The following is a 24,376-nucleotide window of genomic DNA, read 5'->3' on the forward strand; positions in this document are numbered from 1 at the left end:
AAAAAGAAAAAGACCAGGTCCCCAAGAAGAATAACTTCTCCAGTGGCAGGACCCTCCTCTTACCAGACACCACCCCGAAAAAAGAAAAGAAGCCCCCAGAAAAAGAAACAGAGAAAAAGTCCCCAGAAAAAGAAAAGTCCACAGAAGAAAACTAGTCGCAAGAGAGGCACTTCGGCCAGGACGCAACCTTACACTCGCAAACCACGACCTGCCACCACGGCAGTGACTGCGTCTCCGGCATCCTCACGTTCATCCACTTCTCCGTTGATGACACCCAGAACTGAAGAGTACTTGGAGACGTTGATCACACCAAGAACATCTCCGTTGATGACCCCCAAAAGAACTTCCCCAGTGGCAGGACCCTCCAATTTAGTGGCAGTGGCTGCTGCTCACAAAGTACCTTCTCCCAAAATCAAAGTCCAAGAAAGATCGGGCATGTTACAAAGTTTACTGGATTTGTCCAAGCAAGAACTGGCTCGATTTAGTCCGTTGCGTACCCCTGCACGACGTGTCATGCCTGTCCTCAAACTGATAAAACGTAAAGACAATCAGTGGCGACGCGTTCCAGTATAAAAAGAGCCTGTGACCAAGTCGGGGTATCAGTGAACTTGTAAAAAAGATGTCACCTCCAAGAAGCCACAAAAGAAAGAGACAAAGGCAGACGCGTCATCCGACAAAGCGCTTAGCCAAGCATCGACATTACCCTAAGAAAAGACACAGTCGTTCCAAGAAAAAGAGGCGTCAACAAAGGGGAGGATTCCTTGGCGATTTTGGGAAAAACATTGTCACCTTTATGACAAAGCGATAGTCCCAAAAAAAAGATAAAAGGGTGTGCGTTAAGTCATCGACGTTAGTGTCTGTTCGGTGAATGTCCCGGAACCCACAAGCAAAAATGTCACCCTCCAGAAAACCCCAAGGAAAGAAAAGGAAAGGACTGCCACCACGTTTAGCTAAACATGGGGACCTGTTATCTGTCCTGTCCAAAGCTTCTTCGCCCCTACGAAAAAAACTCATTCAAACGGCCTCCAAAGAGGTCATCGATACCGTGTGCGAATGTTGTTTGAACGTTTTGAAAGGCACGATCCCTTTGTCCAAACACCAGAAACAATGCTTAGGCAAACATCGTCACGTTCTTCGCCAAATGGTTCAAAAGAAAATTCCCATTCGTCAAAAAAAGAAGATGTTGGTTCAACGTGGAGGCATTTTGCCTCTCTTGCTAGGCCCCATACTGAAAGGAGTCTTGGGAACCATGTTGGGAGGACTGATGGGAGCAAGATAAAAAGGCCTTCGAAAGTCCCAAGATCTCAGAATCGACCCCTGACAACCCCATGGAAGGACGAAAACTAGCTTTAGTGCCTTACAAACGATGGATGGAATACCATCGGTGGCAAGAACAACGCACCCCGCATTTACCTCCCAATCCCAATTTGAGCGAGATGTCCCAGTTACAACACGAATTGCAATCCTTGATGGATCGCCAAGATTTGTCCGAAACAGAAAAATCGCAAAAGTACGGTCAACTCTTGCAACGACTGCAACTCTTTCACCAGAAAGCTTTAGACGAAACAGCTTTACCCACTTTGAAAGATTTTAAGACCTTGATGAAAAGTCCAGCACCATCACCAGTACCAGTACCAATTCCACCACTACCCGTGACCAAGACAGAAAAAGGAAAAGAAGAAGAAGAAGAAGGGTTTCAAACTCCACCCGAAAAAGTACGCAAGTTAACAACACCACCTACCTCCAGAATTGGATGGATTAAAAAGATGATGGCCACCCCTTCTTCATCACAAGAGAAAAAGAAAGTGAAGACAGAAGTGAAGACAGAAGTGAAACAAGAACTTATATCCCCTGCTCAGACATCCTCCTCTTCGACACCTATTGCCGGTCGCACACGCAAAGCCTTGCAATCCAAGAAAATACCCCAAGAGAAAAAGAGTAGCCTCTTCCAAGAGTGGGTGCCTTATTAACACACAAACACAAAAAATGGAAAAAGTCTTAGCTAGCATTTACTACGATCCATCGCATCCTGCAGGTTACGCAGGAGTTCAAAAATTGTATCGTGCTGCCAAAACGCGACTGAAAAGTCTCCGTTTACCTCAAGTGCAACGATGGTTACAAGAACAAGCTACCTACACTTTGCACAAACCCATTCGACGCAAGTTTGCCAGAAGTCGCACCCGAGTGGAAGGCATCGATCATCAATGGCAAGCCGATTTAGCCGATGTCTCTCATTTGGCCAGCTACAATCGTGGTTACAAATATTTGTTTTGTGTCATCGACGTCTTTTCCAAATTTGCCTGGGTCGTACCCTTGACTTCCAAATCCAGCAGCGAGTTAGTGCGAGCCCTGCAACGGGTGTTGAAACAAAGTGGTCGTCGCCCTCTTCGATGGCAAACGGACAAAGGCACCGAATTTCTGAACCAAGCTTTCCAAAAAGAATTAAAGAAACGTGACATTCATTTTTTTACCACCGAGAATCCCGAAACCAAAGCCAGCATCGTGGAACGTTTTCAACGCACTTTGAAAGAACGCATGTGGAAATATTTTACGCATCACCACACTCTGAAGTACATCGACATCTTACCTCACCTGGTGCAAGCGTACAACCAATCTTACCATCGAAGCATCGGACGTGCCCCGCAAGACGTGACTCCCGACAACGAAGTGCTGGTGTTCGAGCGCCTGTTCGGTACGTCCCCGACGAGGGCTGTCCCCAAGAAAAGTGGAGAGTTGACCGTAGGAGATTGGGTGCGCATTGGCAAAACCAAACGCACTTTCGACAAAGGTTACTTACCTAACTGGACGACCGAACTGTTTCGCGTCACTGGACGAGTACATGGCCGTCATCCTGCCGTCTATAAATTGGAAGACATGAACGGAGAAGTACTCAAAGGAACGTTTTATTTGCCCGAGTTACAACGTGTCACCAAAAAAGAAGACGACGTGTACGACATCGAAAGCATTCTCGAACGCAGAACCCGTAAAGTGGGCAAACGACGTGTCAAAGAAGTCAAAGTACGTTGGAAAGGATATCCACCCAGTTTCGATTCTTGGATCGACGCTTCGCAAGTCATCGACTATAAAAAGAAGAAGTGACCATCATGCCCTTTCACACATCAGACGCAGCTACGTCGACCAGTCCTTCTTCCCCTAGTTCTTCTGTGCAAGATTTACAAAAACAACCCTTGTGGGTGTGGTGTGGAGAACGTGTGCCTAAAACGCAAATCGTCTTTTTCTGCCAAATCTTCGTGGTGTATTGTGTCATCGGGGCAGCCATTGCCAATTTGAGTTTGCAACAAGGAGACAAACAATTGTGGACCATTTTATTGAGCAGTTGCATCGGTTACCTGCTTCCCAATCCCTCCCTGAAATTCTCCTCGAACGGGAACGTTGTGTCCAGTGTCAGTGCCAGTCACCACTCCAACAACAACCACAACCAGAACCCCATTTTGGGCGGAGACACGCCTCTGACATCCACTAATATTCCCTCGGACAGCCACAGAACTCTGGAATTATGAGTCACCAAAATCAATTTTACTTAACCTTACCCAGTGACAGTTCCATGGAGGTGTTTCCCAACAACACGTTGTGCTGTTACACGGCCAAATTACCTCAAGCCATCCCCTTAGATCACGAAGCCCATTGGGAAGTGGCTTTAGTGGAAATGATTCACCCGACCCAAGTCCTCAATGTCATTAACAATCAAAATACTTTTAAGGTAGAAGTTCATGACAAACAATTGCAAGAGGAGTTGGATAAGATTGGCACATATACCAATAAAACCTATGATGACAAAACTAAAACGTGGACCTACAACTTGTCCATTCTCCCAGGCTATTATTTCAGTGGTCATCATTTGGTCAGCGCCATAGCCTCCAAGTTTAATGGTGTGTTTGGGGAAGTTTTTAAGAAGGACAATTTCAGGAACAAAAGTGTCACCATGGAGTACCACAAAGTAGCTCGTCGCTTCTTGATGAAATTTGAGCGAAGTAAAATCGTCTCCATTATATTTTGTCATGAATTGTTTGACATGTTGGGCGGGGACATGGAACTGAGGAAGAACTTAGAACGAAAAACACCACCCGAATTACCAGTCATTTACGACAACGTGACTTTTGGCCAGTATTTTCGTACCCCGGTAGAACTGAACCAAGGACTGAATTTGATCTTTGTGTACTCCGATGTGGTGGAATACAACGTGGTGGGACACACCTCCGTGCCGTTACTGCGTGTCATTCCTTTCAAAGTGGATTCTGCCACGAACGCTGACGAGGAAGGTGGAAACACTTACCACGTTCACCGCGAATTTGTCCATCCTCACTATTTGCCGGTCAGCAAGTCGTATTTGGACACGGTCAACATTACTATAAAAGGAGATTTGGGACAAAATATTCCATTCACCAAAGGAAAAGTCACGGTGAAACTCCATTTTCGAAAACGGTTCTCTCACGACTCGTAAGCAAGTCATGTATCCAGTGTACCAAGGGGTGGCTCGACAGCGAGGACACGGTTTAGGAGACATGTTAAAATCGGCCTTTCGTTCGGTGGCCCCAGTGTTGAAACCGATGGTGACACGCGGATTGCACGCCTTGAAAGATGCGGCACTGACACAAGGCAAAGAATTTCTCCAAAATGTCATCATCGACAAACAAAACCCTAAAGAAGCCTTCATGAGGGCAGGCAAAAATGTCTTGCTGCAAACGGGCAAAGACATTTTGGGCCGACGAGAGACACCTATAAATGCCCTGCACGCTACCGAGTCAAGCATTCAGCAAGGACAAGGCAGAAAGAGACGACGAAGAAGAAAACACCCTTTCACCAGACTTCAAGCGAGAAAGGCCAAGAAAAGAAGAACCGTTCGAGACTTAGACGTTTTCGATTATTGAAACACAGAACAAAATGATGCACCGAGAGTCTTGCGCCTGTTCCAAGACGGAACTGGATCTGTTTGCCATGCCCCCCACCATGATGACCATGCAAGAATCCCAATGGGTGGAATTTCATCCCGTCTCCTCACTGACCGATTCCGCTCCCATCGAGTTTGAAATCAAAGGACAGCCCGAAGATTACATCGATCTGAATAGCAGTTACTTGTACTTGAAAGTCCAAGTTCTAGATAAGGATGGTAATGCAGTAAAAGACGATGACGAAATAGGTCCCGTCAACAATTTCATGCATTCCTTGTTCAGCTCAGTGGATTTGTACTTGAATAACAAACTAGTCAGCAGCAGCATGGATACATACCCTTACCGTGCCTACTTGGAAAATCTCTTGACGTACGGAATAGATGCCAAGGATAGTCATCTCAATGCCTGTGTGCTGTGGGTAGCTGACGAAGCGGGCAAGTTAGAAAAAACAGATACATCCAATTCCAGCTTTGAGGCAAGAGCAGACAAAATCATAAACAAGAAAAGTTTAGAACTGATGGATCGTTTGCATTTGGACATGTGGTTGCAAGAGAAATATTTGCTGAACGGGGTGAATGTCCGCTTGAGACTGAATCGCAGCAGTGCCGCTTTCCATTTGATAGCTGCTGATCCTACTAAGCCTCCTAAAAGCACAATTTTAGAGGCCAAACTCTACGTACGACGCGTAGAAGTGTTACCCAAAGTAGGTAACGACATCAGTCAAACGTTGAGCAGAACAACCGCCAAGTATCCCATACGACGTGTGGAAGTGAAAACGTTCACCATTCCTGCTGGACAGGATTCTATGATCGAAGATCATCTGTTTCAAGGACAGCTACCCAAGCGTTTAATCCTTGGTACGGTCCTGAATTCAGCCTTCAACGGAGCCTTCAAAGAAAATCCTTTCAACTTTCAACACTTCGACGTGAAGAAAATCGAAGTCAGTCGTGATGGCAAGACCTTGTGTACCCGACCTTTCGAACCTGACTTTGCCAACAACAATTACTTGAGATCGTACTTGTCCCTGTACGAAGCCACCGGCCAGTTAGGAACCAACACCAGTCACGGCATTGAGTACGAAGATTATGCAGGAGGCTATGCTTTGTGGGCTTTCGATTTCACTCCAGACCAAGGCAGCGACGAAGGACATTTCCACCCTATAAAATCTGGCCAGATTCGTGTGGAACTTCAGTTTGCAAAGCCACTGGACAAGACAGTGAACGTCATCCTGTATGCAGAATTCGATAATACCATAGAAATCAACAGTTTGAGAGAAGTCATTCTAGATTACTAGAAACCATGGAAGACTGTTATCCCTCTTTACCTAGTGGAGAAACTTTGGAGATGGAATGTGAGGAGACCGTGGAAGGAGAAGAATCCCAAGACAAAGACGAAGAAGTTGTCATGATGAAGTCGAGATGGCCAGAACAAGAAGCCCATTTAGTCTCCTGTTTTGCCAAACACTTGGTCGACAAAATGACGGAATTGATCAAGAAAAATTGTTATGGATGCCAAAACGATCATCCCAGTCAAATTCAACACGATAAATGCCTGATGTTGAGTCAAGAAGAAAAATTGGACGAGTATCTGGACGAAGCTTGGAGTCTCATCTCGAACAAAGACGTGTTGCACCAGTGGTATAAAGACTTGCGTGAACATTCTTGTCCACCATTAACCACTCAAGAGATCCATCGTATCGAAGCTCTCCTGAATCAGAGTGAGGAAACAGAACGAATAACCGTTTATTCGTCAGACATTTTCAAGCAAAAAGTCAGGATCGAATTGACGACTTATTATTACCTGTGAAGAAAACAAACACAAATCAATGGATACCTGGGAACTTTATTACCTTTTGAACCACAGTTCGTATACGTCTTCTTGGAATCCCGTCGTCTGTGCTAAAGATGAACTCCCTCATCGCAAACCTAAAGACCATCAAGCTTACGTGATCAACACGGACGAAAGTCATCTCCCAGGAACCCACTGGGTAGCCGTCTACTTTCCTCAAGAAGGCTGTGTGGAATATTTCGATTCGTACGGATTGCCCCCTTTGGAAGACGATATCATCGACTTTATGAGAAGAAATGCTCAAACCACCCGATTCAATAGCGTGAAATTACAAGGCACAGATTCCTTGGTGTGTGGACAGTACTGTGTGTATTTTCTGCATCATCGCAGCCTGGGCTATTCCTTAGAACATTTAGTGACTCATTTTGATCCTCGTTCTTCTGCTAGAAACGATGTGAAAGTAGATAGATGGTTTTGTGACCATTATGCTTATCTTTTGTCTCAAGCTAGGAAACGTAGTGTCAATCAATGGCCTAATGATTTCCAACAGTGGAAATCACAATTTCATTCACAACGTTGTCAGCCCTGTTTAAAGTAGATTGTATTTGAAGAAAAAAATGTTTGAGATTTGAAAAAAATTGTTTGATGTTATAGTGTTGGATTATTGTTAAAAATGTTGTTGTTTAGTGTTAAGTGATTTTTGAATAAAAATGTTGTGTTTAAAAAAAAATGCCTTTGTCTTTTGTTTAGCTATAAGAATGTTGGATTGATGCTCTTTCATTTCTTACTATCCCTCTCATGAACGTTGCGGCTCGAAAACCGTGTGGGGGATGTTTTCCTTCACGTCCGCGCTTTAACTTTAAGAACCGGGGTTGTTCCCAGTCTAACCATCCATTGTCGACTCATCCTCCTAAGAAGATGTGCTCCAAACTAGCTAAACTCAACGAAGCCTACGTGAATTTGCATAGGGTCAGACACAGTCTGATACCGAAGCCAGAAGAAATAGAGAATGTGAGAATGTTAAAAATCACTGAAGACCTGATAGAAGAGCTCTTCAGAGAAGAAATGAACAGGGAGAAAGAAGAATGGACAGAGAAGTACAGACTTCAGAGACAGCAGCAACAGCAGCAACAACAGCAACAGCAGCAGCAGCAGCAACCTGAAGCTGACAGAGGCTTTGTCGATTGTCGTATCGACACCAAAGAATTCTTCTTCTCTTTCCGAAGAAGCAGACCTATCGCCAGAAAGTCTATCCTCAGAGGACATCGCATTCTTAGAAACTAAAAAAGAATGCCATAGCAAAACAAAAAAACAGCCCTTTTCAGGGCTAACCAATACTCTAGAAAAGAAATAACTATTAATTTGCCAATGTGTGTAGGTAGAGTAGTGTGAAAATAAACACTAACTCTTTATTGATAGTGAGAGTGTATGTGTTAGTAAGTGCTCACGTAAGTTGGTACGGATAGTAGATTAAAATCATGTTTTTTTTTGGTGTTTGAGGTGTATATTTGGGGTTAGATTGGATTGCTTTGCTTATGTGGATAGTCTATTGAAGTGATTTATAAAAAATTTTAAAATAGTGATGGGTAGCATAAAAAAGTGAGTGAGTGTTTCTTTTAGGTCCGCGCGTTGTTCTGGGTCATGATCTAGGTAAGATGAATTTTATGTTTTTAGGGGGATGTTTTCCTTCACGTCCGCGCTTTCAGTATAAATTGAAACTCGTTCGGCAGTCCAGCTACCCTTGTTGATTGATCAACACCAAAAAATGAACACGAGACTGGAGAAACTGTTGGAACTTCATGTGCATCTGGAATATGCCAGGCGCATATTAAATGAACTGGCCGCTGAAGCCATTGTCGAGGAGGGAAGGATAAGAGAGGAGGAAAGAAGAAAAAAAGAAGAGGAGGAGAGAAGATATAAAGAAGAGGAGGAGGAAAAGGAGAGAAGAAAAAATTTCAGAATCCCAGAGAGTGAAAATTGGGATTCTGAAGCGACATATCCTGCCTCTGCTCTCTCCCCCCAAAAGGTAAAAAGTAACTGGGGGATAAGATGTGTATGTGGCGCCAGGCCTGGAAGGTGCCACCATTAACCAGGTGTCCATGAAGTTCCAAACAAAACAGCCCTTTTCAGGGCTACCCAATACTCTAGAAAAGAAATAACGATCGATTTGCCAATGTGAGTAGGTAGAGTAGTGTGAATATAAACACTAACTCTTTTTTAATGTGTGAGGGTATGTGTTGGTGTGTTAGTGTTTATAAGAGCTAAGGTATGTTTGTGTGAATAGTAGATTATGGGTTTATTAATTGTTTCTTAGCGTATGTGGAGAGTATAGTTGGGGTTATATTATATGAAATGAAAAAGTAGGAGGACGTTTTCCTTCACGTCCGCGCGATGTTTGGTCATCATCTAGGTAAGATCAATTTTATGTTTTAGGGGGATGTTTTCCTTCACGTACGCGCTTTTCGTATAAGAACCCACAGTATTCGTCGTTCAAACCATTCTGCAAAGAATAAAAAGAAGATGGCGTCAAACCAAATGGACAAATTACAAACCTTGCAAGACGTTTTAGACAACTTAGGAATAATGGAACAGATGCTAATAAGACTCGTTGAAGACCATTATTCCTATAGTCCCCATCGTGTAAAGATGGAAATTAACAATTTAAGGAAAGCAAAGGACAAGATTAGTGGTGTCATGAAAGAGATCAAGGAGGAGAAGGAGGATGAAGACGAAAAGATAAGAATAAGAACATGGAACGAAAAAATTGAAAAAGAAGAGGAAAATGAGAAGAGGAAGAAAGAAGAAGAGGAGGAAGAGAAGAAAGAAGAGAAGGAGAAAAAAAAGAAGAGAAAGAGTGTTGGAGATAAAATAAGAAGTTGGTGGAGGAAAAGAAGAAATTAGAAGAAGAAGAAAACCCAAAGGCCCTTTTCAGGGCCAGCCATATTTCTCGAAAAGAGATAGCCTTTCTATTGCCTACCCTTTTTTAAAAATTTTTTTAAAAAAATCCCATGTTAAATTCCCCTTGTCCGTAGAGTGTCCCACGATTTATTCCCCATGTTAATTCCCCTTGTCCGTAAAGTGTCCCACGATTTTTCGCCATGTTAAATTTCCATTGTCCGTAAAGTGTCCCAGGGGTGTTTTGACTGGAATTTCCATTGTCCGTAAAGTATCCCTATTCACTACTTACATAGTTAAGAACGTAAACCTGACAGTTTAACTAATCGTTTAAAAGGGCCTGAATTCATTTTTTGCGAGAGCATTCACGTAATATTAAATTTGAAGCATACTGCACGTTTGTAAAATTAGATAAATAGCAACAATAATTAAATCAATCGTGCTTCGAAATTCTTATTTGAAACAAATACGAAACCTGTCTAGCTGGAATCATCTTGTTAGATACCCCTGAAGAGCAATCGTATCAGTTTGGTAAACGAGGTAATAACCTTAAGAATTCAAGAAAGGAATTTTTTCTAAAGATAAGTATTGGGAGTGAATGGATATTTCTTTTGATACAAATTGTAATGAAATGTAAACAGTGAATATGGTGTCATATATAAAAATATGATTTCAAACACAAAAGTTGTAATCAAACGTTAAGCGTTCTTGCTGATAACATTCAGACAGGAAATGAATCGCATTTGAAATGTGTGACATGATACTAAAATACTTTGTTAAAACAGGCTTTTTCAAATACTAATATAATGAAGAATAACACTGTGGATGGGTCATAAATGATTCTTTCACGTATATTTCTATAAAAAAACCAAAAAAAAAAACCACAAATGTAATAAAAGAGTGAATGATTGCTTCAGTAGAATTAAAGGGACAATTTCTCGTATGCTTTTGTTTCTGACTGGGACCTATGCCGTCTTAAAGATTGTTTCTCTAAAATGGAATTATCTAAATATATTCATGCCACTTCACATTTTTCTCGATCTCCTTATAGTCTGCAAGATTATCGAAATACATTGACAGCTATTTTCGAAGAAAATTTTTTGTTTTTTTCCGAAAAGAGGATGACATGAGTCATTAGCAAAGTAATGTTATCTTTCAAGAATATACCCGTCCATATATATATATATATATACATACATACATACATATATACAAATAACACTAGCATAGAGATTCGAACCCAGGTCCGCGGGTAAACGGCACCCATCGCCTTGCCTGCACACAGGAGCCCATATTCCCTCACGACTAAGCTGATGTTACTCTATTACTCAGTCGGTGTTACATGCACTAGTGTGTAGCAGACACACTCGCATGACGACCTAGTAATAAATTATCATGTATCCACACAGGCATTCCGGATTTCTATGAAAGAAATCAAGGTAAAAATTATTAATTATAGAGAATTATAAAAATAAACCAGGGAGAATAAAAGTGCTATCCCTGGATTCCTATAGAAGAATGCTTGATAATAGTTGGCAGAATTCTTCCAACATTTACTAAGCATTCTTCTATAGGAATCAAGGGATAGCACTTTCAGTTCTGTCTGGTGTATATTTATAATCTCTCTCTCTCTCTCTATCTCTCTCTCTCTCTCTCTCTCTCTCTCTCTCTCTCTCTCTCTATATATATATATATATATATATATATATATATATTCTTGGAGGCGTTTCCTTGTCCATTTTACTAAGGTTGGTTACGTGCAAGATTTACCTTCTGAGGGGATACTGAGCACGTGTACACGTGTCGTGACCGTTTCTTGTAACTGAGATCACATGTTGCTGCACTTGCAAGTATAGGCACTGTTACACATATGATAATGTGTGCCCTTTCTTTACGGGCTATAAAACACACTAGATGCGTTCAGGTCAAGGGCAAGGTCTATGTGAGCCATTTTAAAACCATGTTATAGAGTGGCATTCAGCCTGTACTCAAATAGATGGGTTTGATTTCAGGTCTTGAATTCTGACTGAACTTTTATCAAGACAAGGTTTTGAGAAGAAAGTCCATTTTTATGTTTTAGCTAGACAAAGTAGGGAAGCATCAGTAAAAGTAAAGCTATTCTGGATAAATTCGGAATGTTTGGTACGTTTATTAGCTGGTGCTTGAAACAAACGATGATCCATGTAACATTTGCCATGATGAGTAAAATATGACATTTTCAAGGATGGGTAAGATTTGATATTTACCATGATGGGCAAGATGTGACATTTACAATGATGGGTATGATGTGACATTTACCATGATTGGCATGATGTGTCATTTATCATGATGGGTATGATGTGACATTTACCATGATGGCTATGATATGTCATTTACAGTGATGTGCATGATGTGACATTTACAACGATAGGTATGATGTGACATTTACAATGATGGTTATGATGTGACATTTACAATGATGGTTATGATGTGACATTTACAATGATGGTTATGATGTGACATTTACAATGATGGTTATGATGTGACATTTACAATGATGGTTATTATGTGACATTTACAATGATGGGTATGATGTGACATTTACAATGATGGGTATCATGTGACATTTACAGTGATGGTTATGATGCGACATTTACAGTGATGGTTATGATGTGACATTTACAGTGATGGTTATGATGTGACATTTGCAGTGATGGGTATGATGTGACATTTACAATGATGGGTATGATGTGACATTTACAATGATGGGTATGATGTGACATTTACAGTGATGGTTATGATGTAACATTTACAATGATGGGCATGATGTGACATTTACAATGATGGTTATGATGTGACATTTACAATGATGGTTATGATGTGACATTTACAGTGATGGGCATGATGTGACATTTACAGTGATGGGCATGATGTGACATTTACAATGATGGGCATGATGTGACATTTACCATGATGGGCATGATGTGACATTTACAATGATGGTTATGATGTGACATTTACAGTGATGGTTATGATGTGACATTTACAGTGATGGTTATGATGTGACATTTACAGTGATGGGCATGATGTGACATTTACAATGATGTGTATGATGTGACATTTACAATGATGGGCATGATGTGACATTTACAATGATGGTCATGATGTGACATTTACAATGATGGGCATGATGTGACATTTACAATGATGGTTATGATGTGACATTTATCATGATGGGCATGATGTGACATTTACAATGATGGTTATGATGTGACATTTACAGTGATGGGTATGTTGTGACATTTACAATGATGGGCATGATGTGACATTTACAATGATGGTCATGATGTGACATTTACAGTGATGGGTATGTTGTGACATTTACAATGATGGGCATGATGTGACATTTACAATGATGGTCATGATGTGACATTTACAATGATGGTTATGATGTGACATTTACAGTGATGGGTATGTTGTGACATTTACAATGATGGGCATGATGTGACATTTACAATGATGGGCATGATGTGACATTTACAATGATGGTCATGATGTGACATTTACAGTGATGGGTATGTTGTGACATTTACAATGATGGGCATGATGTGACATTTACAATGATGGGTATGATGTGACATTTACGGTGATGGTTATGATGTGATATTTACCATGATGGGTATGATATGACATTTACATTGATGGGTATGATGTGACATTTACCATGATGGGCATGATGTAACATTTACATTGATGGCTATTATGTGACATTTACAATGATGGTTATGATGTGACATTTACAGTGATGGTTATGATGTGATATTTACCATGATGGGTATGATGTGACATTTACCATGATGGGTATGATATGACATTTACATTGATGGCTATGATGTGACATTTACAATGATGGTTATGATGTGACATTTACAGTGATGGTTATGATGTGATATTTACAGTGATGGTTATGATGTGATATTTACCATGATGGGTATGATGTGACATTTACCATGATGGGCATGATGTGACATTTACATTGATGGCTATGATGTGACATTTACAATGATGGTTATGATGTGAGATTTACAATGATGGTTATGATGTGATATTTACCATGATGGTTATGATGTGACATTTACAATGATGGTTATGATGTGACATTTACAGTGATGGTTATGATGTGATATTTACCATGATGGGTATGATGTGACATTTACATTGATGGCTATGATGTGACATTTACAGTGATGGTTATGATGTGATATTTACAATGATGGTTATGATGTGACATTTACCATGATGGGTATGATATGACATTTACTATGATGGGTATGATGTGATATTTACCATGATGGGTATGATGTGACATTTACATTGATGGCTATGATGTGACATTTACAGTGATGGTTATGATGTGATATTTACAATGATGGTTATGATGTGACATTTATCATGATGGGTATGATATGACATTTACTATGATGGGTATGATGTGATATTTACCATGATGGGCATGATGTGACATTTACATTGATGGCTATGATGTGACATTTACAATGATGGTTATGATGTGACATTTACCATGATGGTTATGATATGACATTTACAATGATGGGTATGATGTGACATTTACCATGATGGGTATGATATGACATTTACAATGATGGATATGATGTGATATTTACCATGATGGTTATGATGTGACGTTTACCATGATGGGTATGATGTGATATTTACCATGATGGGCATGATGTGACATTTACAATGATGTGTATCATGTGACATTTACAAGAATCTGTATCATATGACATTTACCATGATGTGTATCATGTGACATTGACGATGATGTGTATCATGTGACATTTACCATAATGTGTATCATGTGACATTTACCATGATGTGTATCACATGCATATTTCCAACAAATTAAGCGATGTTTAAATTTCTCGACGTATTGCTTTAGTTAAGAAAATGTTGTAAGTTTGTAAAAAAATATTTTATATTTGTTTCCGTTTCTGATTTGCAAATTAGCTAGGTTCCCTTGGAGAATAAAGTATGATTCTAAAGAGGCTAAGCGTAGATCTTTACAATGGAAAGAAAGGAGATAAAGTATAGGGCAAGGAAACTATTAGAGCTCATCATCATCATCTTTAATTCGTCATCTGTATCTTCTTAAGGTCGTTAAAAGTCGTTCAGTTGATTGAGATTCCTGAGATGCTGAAGTCTTATACAGTTCAAGTGTTTTTGTTAGGTTCTTCGGTGTGACACCGTCTTGAACGAAGAACAGGAGCGACCACGCCATCTGTTTTTCACTGGCAAATGTATTAAAATTCAGGCATTAAATAAGCATTATCTTTCAAGGATTACTTATTGTTCGCTTCCTAAAATGTTTAAATGATTACAAATTTTTATTATATGATTTTCAATTGCACTTTAAAAATTTCTATACAATGAAAATGAAAACACAGAGTGACTTATATACTCGCAAATAAGACGAGACGAACTACAACTGCACAGGCCCAGATCTGCCGTCGCATTGTGGCTCTGTGATGTCTGTTAGCAGCAACCAGTAGATAAAACAACATTGACCCTGATCTGCATGGGCATCATACGACGACAGATCGGTATATTTTGCTGTTGGCAGTTTCGCTAGACTTATAAGCGACTATAAACGTATTATTTGGTAATGAGAAAGCATCAGATTCGTCTCAGCAATAAATTAAAATCCAAATGAGAATAGTTTAACTTATTTGTCAGTTTAGAAGAAAAATAATATTGGAACTCAAAGGACCCAGAAAACAATTGACTTCTGTTGAGAAAATGAGTTTTTTTAGTCTGAAAATTTGATTATCCACAGCGTCGTAACTGGCTAATTTTCTTGTGATACGTCAATGATTCGGAACATGTCTCCCTGAAGGCTTGACATTTATTACGATGCATGCTTAAACGTTGCACGTGACATTTCTTGTTGGATATGATTTATTTCTCTGATTCATAATTGCAGGATTGTTCTATGCCCTCCAACATAATATAGTTCTTTGCCTAGCCTCATGAGAATTGGCATGTCTGGAAATCAAAGAGACAATTTTCCATGAAACATTGGTCATGTAAAATATACTAAGCAACTGTAATTGGATATCACACATTTTCTGAAATTAATTTGTATTTGTTATTACATCCTTGCATAAATCAATACATGCATCAATATATTTTCGTAACCGAATACAGCTTTCAAAAAGCTTTACAGTACTCGGTGTGTGTGTGTGTGTGTGTGTGTGTGTTTGCATTTTCAACGTAGCAGAGTGACAGTTTATTGTGATGTCTAGCATTGGTGCAGACATGTAGCATTATGTTCCACCCAGTCACATTATCCTGACACCAGTACGACCAGTCATAATACTAACTTCTTAATGCTGAGCGCCAAACGACGCAGTTGCTAGTGCCATTTTTACAAGTCTTTGGTATGACTCAGCCGGGGTTCGAACCCACGACCTCCTGCATCCAAGGCGGACTCTCTAACCACTAGGCCACCATAGTGGTCATTTCACAGTACAGCATTAAAGGAAAAACACGAAACAATAGACAACTAAAAGCAACATTGTCATGTTGCAAATGTTCTATGATGTCGGAAAAGTGCTGAAGCTAAGTTTAAGAACGTGTTAACCAATCGCTATTCAGTAACATAGTAACAAAATATATTTGAACTAAACTCCATATTGTAACATTACCCGCTATAATATAATTCTAACCACACCTCGCATGATTTAGGATAACAGACGATCAGCCATGATACTTGTCTGATGTTGCAGGTGCGGAAGCTATTTCTGTTTCACATTTCCACAGTGCTTTTAACAACTGTTCAATTGATCAAAAGCTATAAGGAATAAATGATTGATCAAAAGCTATAAGGAATAAATGATTGATACATTGATACGTTTTGCTGATTGATATATATATATATATATATATATATATATATATATATATATATATATATATATATATATATATATAAGAGTAGTTTGTTAAAATATTTACTCTAACAATATTTTTAATTCTTCGATGTGTGCGATCCGCAAGTCACTCGTAGTCGAGAGAAATATACTTTTTCAAGATCTTCCATCACTCGAATTGATAAATTGATATACTGTGTTGTGTACACAACACTAGAGTTAATATACAGTGTTGTGTATCTAACACTAGGTTAATATTACTTTGTTGCGCACATACCACACGTTAAAATACTGTGTTGTGTACACACCCCTACATTTAACATACTGTGTTCTGTAACAATCACTAGGCTTAATATACATTGTTCTGTACCCATCTATAGAGTCATTGTACTGTGTCGTGTATCTAACACTAAGGTTATGTCCTGTATACCAAGCCTAGGGTTATTATAGTGTGTCGTGTATCTAACACTAATATTATGTCCTGTGCACCAAGCCTAGGATTACTATATTGTCCTGTCTACCAACACTAAAGTTAATATACTCTGTTATGTACCCAACTCTAGAATCATTATACTGTGTCTTGTATCTAACGCTAAGATTATGTCCTATGTACCAAGCCTAGGGATATTATATTGTCTTGTCTACCAACACTAAGGTTAATATACTCTGTTATGTACTCAACTCTAGAATCATTATACTGTGTCGTGTATCTAACGCTAAGATTATGTCCTATGTACCAAGCCTAGGGATATTATATTGTCTTGTCTACCAACACTAAGGTTAATATACTCTGTTATGTACCCAACTCTAGAATCATTATACTGTGTCGTGTGTATCTAACACTAAGATTATGTCCTGTGTACCAATAATATTGTCCTGTCTACTAAGGTTAATATACTCTGTTCTGTACCTAACGCAACAGTGAATATAACATGATATGTATCCAAAACTAGAGTTAATACGAGAAAATTGACAGTACATGTTGAAAAACGTTTGGCCACAGTTGTTGACAAATGAAATTAAACAAGGCAAAGCAAGAAATAAACAAATAAGCAATCATATTCTGTTAACCATTATGTCAATAGTCAAAAAAGTTAGACAATAAAGTTATATAAACACAAGACCTCCAAGCAGTATTTTAAATTAACAAGTTAAAATTCACCCAAAACACAGGCCCGTTTGCTAGGTATTAACACCAATCGACAAGATCGCCATCGAAAGTATGCCAATAAATTCCCAAACGAAACTGTATTACTTTAGTTGAAGTTACACGTGCTCAGTCCAACTAGGAACAGACCAATACGATTCAGTCAAGTTTACAGGTATGCACAGTTCTCTCTCTCTCTCTCTCTCTCTCTCTCTCTCTCACACACACACACACACAGACAGACAGACACACACACACACACACACACACACACACACACACACACGTACCGTATGCACGAATACAATATTGTGCATTATAATTATTACAGTTGGATAACATGCATTGTTGGTGCCAAGATTATTTGCTATTTGACTGGAACTTTACATCTCTTATTTTATGATGAAAAGTAACATATATGTGTGAAACCGCCCCGAAAACGGTTCGCATTAAATTGCCATGGCAGTGCACATGTATTACACAGAGATTCTGAAACGAAGCGTGATATGATGTGATGTGATTTTGATTTTTAACGTAGCTTTAACAATTTTTCAGTCATATCGTTACGATGTCTGCAATGTGGCAGTTTATAGCGATGTCTAGCACTGTTGCATCATGCCGCAGACATGTAGCATGATGTTCCACCCACTCACATTATCCTGACACCAGGCCGACCAGTTCTAACACTAACCTCTTAATGCTGAACGCCAAGCGAGGCAGCTGTTAGTACCATTTTTGTAAGTGTCTGGTATGACTTGGCCGGGGATGGAACCCACGACCTCCCGCCTCCGAGGCAGACGCTCTAACCACTAGGCCACCGGAACAATAACGTGATCGCAAGAGCTGTACATGTTATATTTGCAAAATGAAACTGACCATACAGCAGTAGGTTAAGACAAGAATGCGTGCATACACGTGAAATATAAACTTAACAAGATAATTGATGCATACAACCACTACTGGACTGTTTCTAGCAATGCATTTTTTATTTAAAAATGTATCCTGAAAGTAATAAGTAGAATGAACCGCTCCGGTGGTCTAGTGGTTAGAGCGTCCGCCTCGGATGCGGGAGGTCGTGGGTTCGATTCCTGACCGAGTCATACCAGAAACTTACAAAAATGGTACTAACAGCTGCCTCGCTTGGCGCTCAGCATTAAGAGGTTAGTGTTAGGACTGGTCGGCCTGGTGTCAGGGTAATGTGACTGGGTGGGACATCGTGCTACATGTCTGCGGCATGATGCCCTAGTGCTAGACATCGCTATAAACTGCCACACTGCAGACATCGTAGCTATATGACTGAAAAATTGTTAAAGCTACGTTAAAAATGTCCAAACACACACACAAACACACATAAGTAGAACGATTTTATTGTTGAATTGAAACAAATGTCGAAGATGACACAAGCAAGTTAGATAATTTTAAGTCCACTACAGTAAAAATGTTGCTTTTATGAATGTATCCACAATATATGTTTCAGAACATACCAGATTTTAGATTTTCCTGTTCATGATAGTACCAAACTTGTACTCATTATTGGTCAATATCACGATGGGTGTTTTATTCTCTTAAGTAATCTAGTCCGGTCATCTTGTGTCTTGTTCATGGGTGTTTTATTCTCTTAAGTAATCTAGTCCGGTCATCTTGTGTCTTGTTCATGGGTGTTTTATTCTCTTAAGTAATCTAGTCCGGTCATCTTGTGTCTTGTTCATGGGTGTTTTATTCTCTTAAGTAATCTAGTCCGGTCATCTTGTGTCTTGTTCACGGGTGTTTTATTCTCTTAAGTAATCTAGTCCGGTCATCTTGTGTCTTGTTCATGGGTGTTTTATTCTCTTAAGTAATCTAGTCCGGTCATCTTGTGTCTTGTTCATGGGTGTTTTATTCTCTTAAGTAATCTAGTCCGGTCATCTTGTGTCTTGTTCATGGATAACCTTTATGCTATCAAGCAATTCACGTCTCCTTTCAGGCAATTCCATTACCATATCGGGTTTTATAAAAATAATAATTCCCCCCCCCCACAAAAAAAAAATACAAAAAAAATAACATCACTACGTTTGGCTTTGGGTTATTTCAGAGCGGAAAAATAACTTAAAATGTGTGAAATATGGAACGGAACCGGACTATAACGCTGGGGTTGTTTACTGGTCAGCTAAAACCGGACTATAACGCTGGGGTTGTTTACTGGTCAGCTAAAACCGGACTATAACGCTGGGGTTGTTTACTGGTCAGCTAAAACCGGTTTAGAAGACTGACCCGCCTGAAAGAGTATTGCTACAATTGTCCCAGATTGAATAAATTAGAGTCTATATTTCTACACATGAGCTTGATTATTCTGATACCCTCTGTATGACAGTCCGTTGTCTGTCTGTCTGTCTGTCGTCTGTCTGTCAACCTGTCTATTCATAGACTGGTAAATGAAATTCCCCAATCTAGTACTTACGGTAGAATGTGGAAACTATCTGCTAGTGCGATATCCTTTTCTGTCCATGCTGTTAAGATTGTTCCTAGGCGGTAAAAAGTAAAGTACAATTACAGTGAAGGTTTTTACCCAATTTCGTTATTGTAATCACGATTGTAATTACAAGGAAAATGGGCATTGTAAATATAATAGACTTTGGGTTACGGACCTTGGTGATAAATTACAAGAACTTGTTAAAATTCTAAAGCAAATTCAGATTTAACCCGGGCATCTGGGTAATTAGTGATTTAACGTTAGCCAATCAGACACCAAAAGTTTTTGTTGATTAATATTTGTGTTTGTTAACCTAGGGGCCTTGGCCATGATTTGGTGGGTCGGATGGAGGATGGGGTTAAAAGTGGTAACTGTGGCGTGGCGGAGTTGTTATGCCGTCACTGTGGTAGGTGTGTGGGTAGGGGGCGGGTGCTTCCAATATTTTATCTAAATTATCATAGAAGTCTCACCCAGGCTCGATTTTATTTGGAAGTTAAATTAGGGAAAGATAGATTTAAAGCTCCGATTCCCCAGTCAGCAGTCCCGACGGTAAATGATTGAATAAAAAGTGAAATTCAACTAATAACAATTTAATGACAATTCAATAATCAAATGACTAAAATTTCCCAAGTACTCCCTTTCCGGTCGAGCCTATGATAGCCTATTGTATCATTTGTTTTGTAGTGTGAGATAGCTTTCCACCTGTCTTTGTATTCCACTCATGTGTGTATTCTTCTCTCTTATTCCTCCAATTCCTTCTCCTCTTCCTCCCGACTTTCTCCAAAATTCCTGATCTCCTTGATTTCTTTATTCAGATCCAACTTCTCTACTTTCTCCTCCTCGACTTCTTTTCCTTCTCCTCCACCTTCTATTCACCTTCTCTCCACCGACTAGAATTTGTCCACTCCGACTGTTCTGCTAGTCTCACTTCCGTCTCCCTTCTTAGAGATTCGGTACTCAACTGAACCGGAAGTTCTATCCCCCTAAAAGCATTCCTGTGAAAACACAAGGACGTTACACTATTTTCCTTAGCCCTCTCTTCTCACACTACATCCAGTCTATCATCAGATAACGAATATTAAATTTCTTCAGTCACGCATTCATTCATATCGAAATAATATTACCTTCTTGTATGGTAAAACAACGTCGTAATAAAGTACGGTATGAATTATTTCTCATACATACATCAATAAATTGCGTCACTTCAGTACATATTCCTAATCCCATTATACTAAACAATATCACAGCAATCAGACGCATTTCTTTACATTCTAACTGATACAAAGTACACAAATGTTCAAATGTCCATGTCATGATATATCCATACATCCATATTAACTAATCTTACACACTTCAACCATTTCCCAAATTCACAATTCAAGCATGTGTAAAATCTAACATATCACATGAATAAATGCACTAGTTTACTGTTAAGTAACCTAATAGTGAATATCAAATTAATTCTGACCGTAAGTTAACAATTTACATAATACTCAAATACGCCGGTAAATTAAACACTACAAAGGTAAGTATACGTACTAAACGATCCTAGCAATTAAGTATACATACTACACATAATTAGAATTACAATGCCGTAATATTGTGCAAAAAATCGAGTAAAAAACTTACTGACCTTTACGAAGCTTCGTCTGTCTTTAGAATATCCTCTCTAACTTTTCCCGCCAAATTACGAGTGGCTGAGCAATCTTCCCAGGAGAACTAAATTTTCGCTTGCTAGTTAGAAGTTATAATTCTGATCGAAATTGTTATCGCACTTGGATGTCTCATTGATTCGATCCAATCAAAGTTAGCGGACAATGTCCTTCTGTCCAGATGGGGACGGATTTAGAACACGCTCCATTCCCTCGCGTTCCTCTGATCTAGGACAAAGCTGTAACACGTAGGTGGGAAGTCGATCGATCTAAGGCCAATGCCGATTCAAGATGCCGGGTCGTCTCTCTGGTCACGGTAACCTTGCATAAGAGATTACCTCTAGCCTGCGTCATGGTCAGACATCAAACATGTCTTGTAATAATAATATATTAGTTTATACACGATTTACACATTGGCGCTGAGCAAACGTGACGGTGATAAATAATAAGAACTGGTTAAAAATCTAACGCAAATTCAGATTTAACTTTGGCATCTGGGTAATTAGTGATTTAATGTTAGCCAATCAGACAGCAAAAGTTGTTGTTGATTCATATCTGTGCTTCTTAACCTAGAGGCCTTGGCCACAATTGGGTGGGTGCGAGGGAGGGTGGGGTTAAAAGCGGTAAAAAGCGTAGGTATTTACCAAGATGTGCCATATAAGCGGCTATCATTTTTATTTACAGGTATTTATTGCGTGAAAATAATATATTGGTGATTAAACATTTTGAAAGCAAATGAACGTACTTTACTGTTTACTTCTTATCGACTATAAGAACTATATTCTTATGTCAGATCGATTTTGTGAGAGTGTTATGGATTAGTGTCGAAATAAATACAAGTTGTCAACATTAAAATTTATTTGCAATATACATCCATGTCGACAAAGCTAGGCTATTCACATAAGAGAAATGAATTAGTGGAATATTACGGTTCACACAGCAGACAAGGATATATGAATTTGTAATGTTCACCAAACATATATGATTATATGAAAATACCCCGTTTATTAACATATATAAAGCTACGATACCACGCCGTTTCTATGATGAACGTGAAGGCATCCTATTAAACTGTGAAATGGCATAACCCAAGCAATGATCGCTAGAGGCTCAGTTTCGCAGATACAGGCCGGAGTATGATCCACTGACTCAGACGCTAAGCAGGGTCATGCAAGACTTCATACGGCTAACACCGCTGGATTTGGTTAATATTATCGTAACAAGAAATCAGCTATAAAAAGACCCAAAGGAACCGTGTAATGAATAAGCCAGAAACTTATATCGTGTTATGATATATGTACTTGCAATCTGGCTAAATATTACATCTATTCCACATTAAGAACGACTATTTAAATTCATGTAACCTATTTCATACAAAATGACACGTTATTTACATTATTCCAACATATATAACTCAACCCAGCTTGTTAATTCAAATAAAATTATAAATGTAACCTGAACTACACTGTACTAAATCTGATAAGAGCTTGTTATGTAAAATCCGTCTGAAGTAATGGATATTTATCGAATCATCCAGACTAACAAACAACTGTTTCTATCAAATAAAGATAAAAAATAGAAAGAAAAGAGGAATGTATGCAATTATTACATACCTCTCCCGCTTAAAGATTTGTATGTAGTTTTCAACACACAATCAATACTTTACTTGACTGGGTAGAGCTCACTGTAAAATAGTTTGCCATAGAGAATTTTTGTTTCGTACACGAAGCCATCGATAAAGTGGACAACTTCTTGACGCAGCTCATCCGTATCTTAACGTGATGGAGACAACAACCTGACAAGGCATCTGTGCAATACGACAATGCTTAACAATGAGCACTGCATAGTATGGTAAGTGGCAGTAACCACGGAAGGAAAACACGATTCTTACCGCCAGAGCGTTTTACATGCCATATTATGTCGGTCACTGACCGACCCGGTAGCCTTGTAGTTAGAGCGTCCGCATCGGATGCGGGAGGTCGCGGGTTTGAACCCCGGCATAGTCATATCAAAGATTTATAAAAGTGGTACTAACAGGTGCTTGAACGGTGCTCAGCATTAGGAGGTTTGTGATAGGACTGGTCAGCCTAGTGTCAGGATAATGTGACTGGGTGACTGCGGCATGACCCCCCCCCACCCCCGTGCTAAATATACTATAAACTGTCACACAACAGACATCGTAGCAATAAGACTGAAAAATTGTTACAGCTACGTGAAAAATCGAACACACACACACACACACACACACACACACACTCATACAAGTCGGTCACTCAAGTGGGTAGGATTATGCATGTCATACATATCAAACAAAACGTAAACCAAGGATATAGCTGTACGTGGCAAAACAAAAAAACCATGTTATATTTATATTAAAATAGAATGCAATCACAATATTGTGCAGTCAATTCTGTGACAACTTCTTCTGAAATGCCGCATATAAGTATGAAAGGCAATTGTTAATTCACCATGAAAAACGACAAAAAACCACGATATGCCAATGTGACCTGATGAAAGAAGAAAAGCTTGATATTAGAAACACATGATAAATACCTTATAGGATGGTCAGAACCTATTATAGGAGACCAGCTGTCTTGCACTTT

General features: G+C 39.3%; 1 long non-coding RNA gene across 1 annotated transcript; it reads right to left on the bottom strand.

The window, feature by feature from the left end:
- Positions 1-14,706: 14,706 nt before the first annotated feature.
- On the bottom strand, positions 14,707-23,519 carry LOC149792857 (uncharacterized). Its single transcript, XR_016422528.1, has 3 exons — positions 23,387-23,519; positions 20,110-20,173; positions 14,707-14,884 (listed from the first exon to the last, which is right to left on the bottom strand). It is a non-coding gene; the product is annotated as an uncharacterized LOC149792857 (long non-coding RNA).
- Between the last annotated feature and the right edge of the window lie 857 nt (positions 23,520-24,376).

The sequence above is a fragment of the Sinohyriopsis cumingii genome, chromosome 8 (assembly GCF_028554795.1).
Source record: "Sinohyriopsis cumingii isolate HCF-2022 chromosome 8, ASM2855479v2, whole genome shotgun sequence".
Classification (NCBI taxonomy): Eukaryota; Metazoa; Mollusca; class Bivalvia; order Unionida; family Unionidae; genus Sinohyriopsis; species Sinohyriopsis cumingii.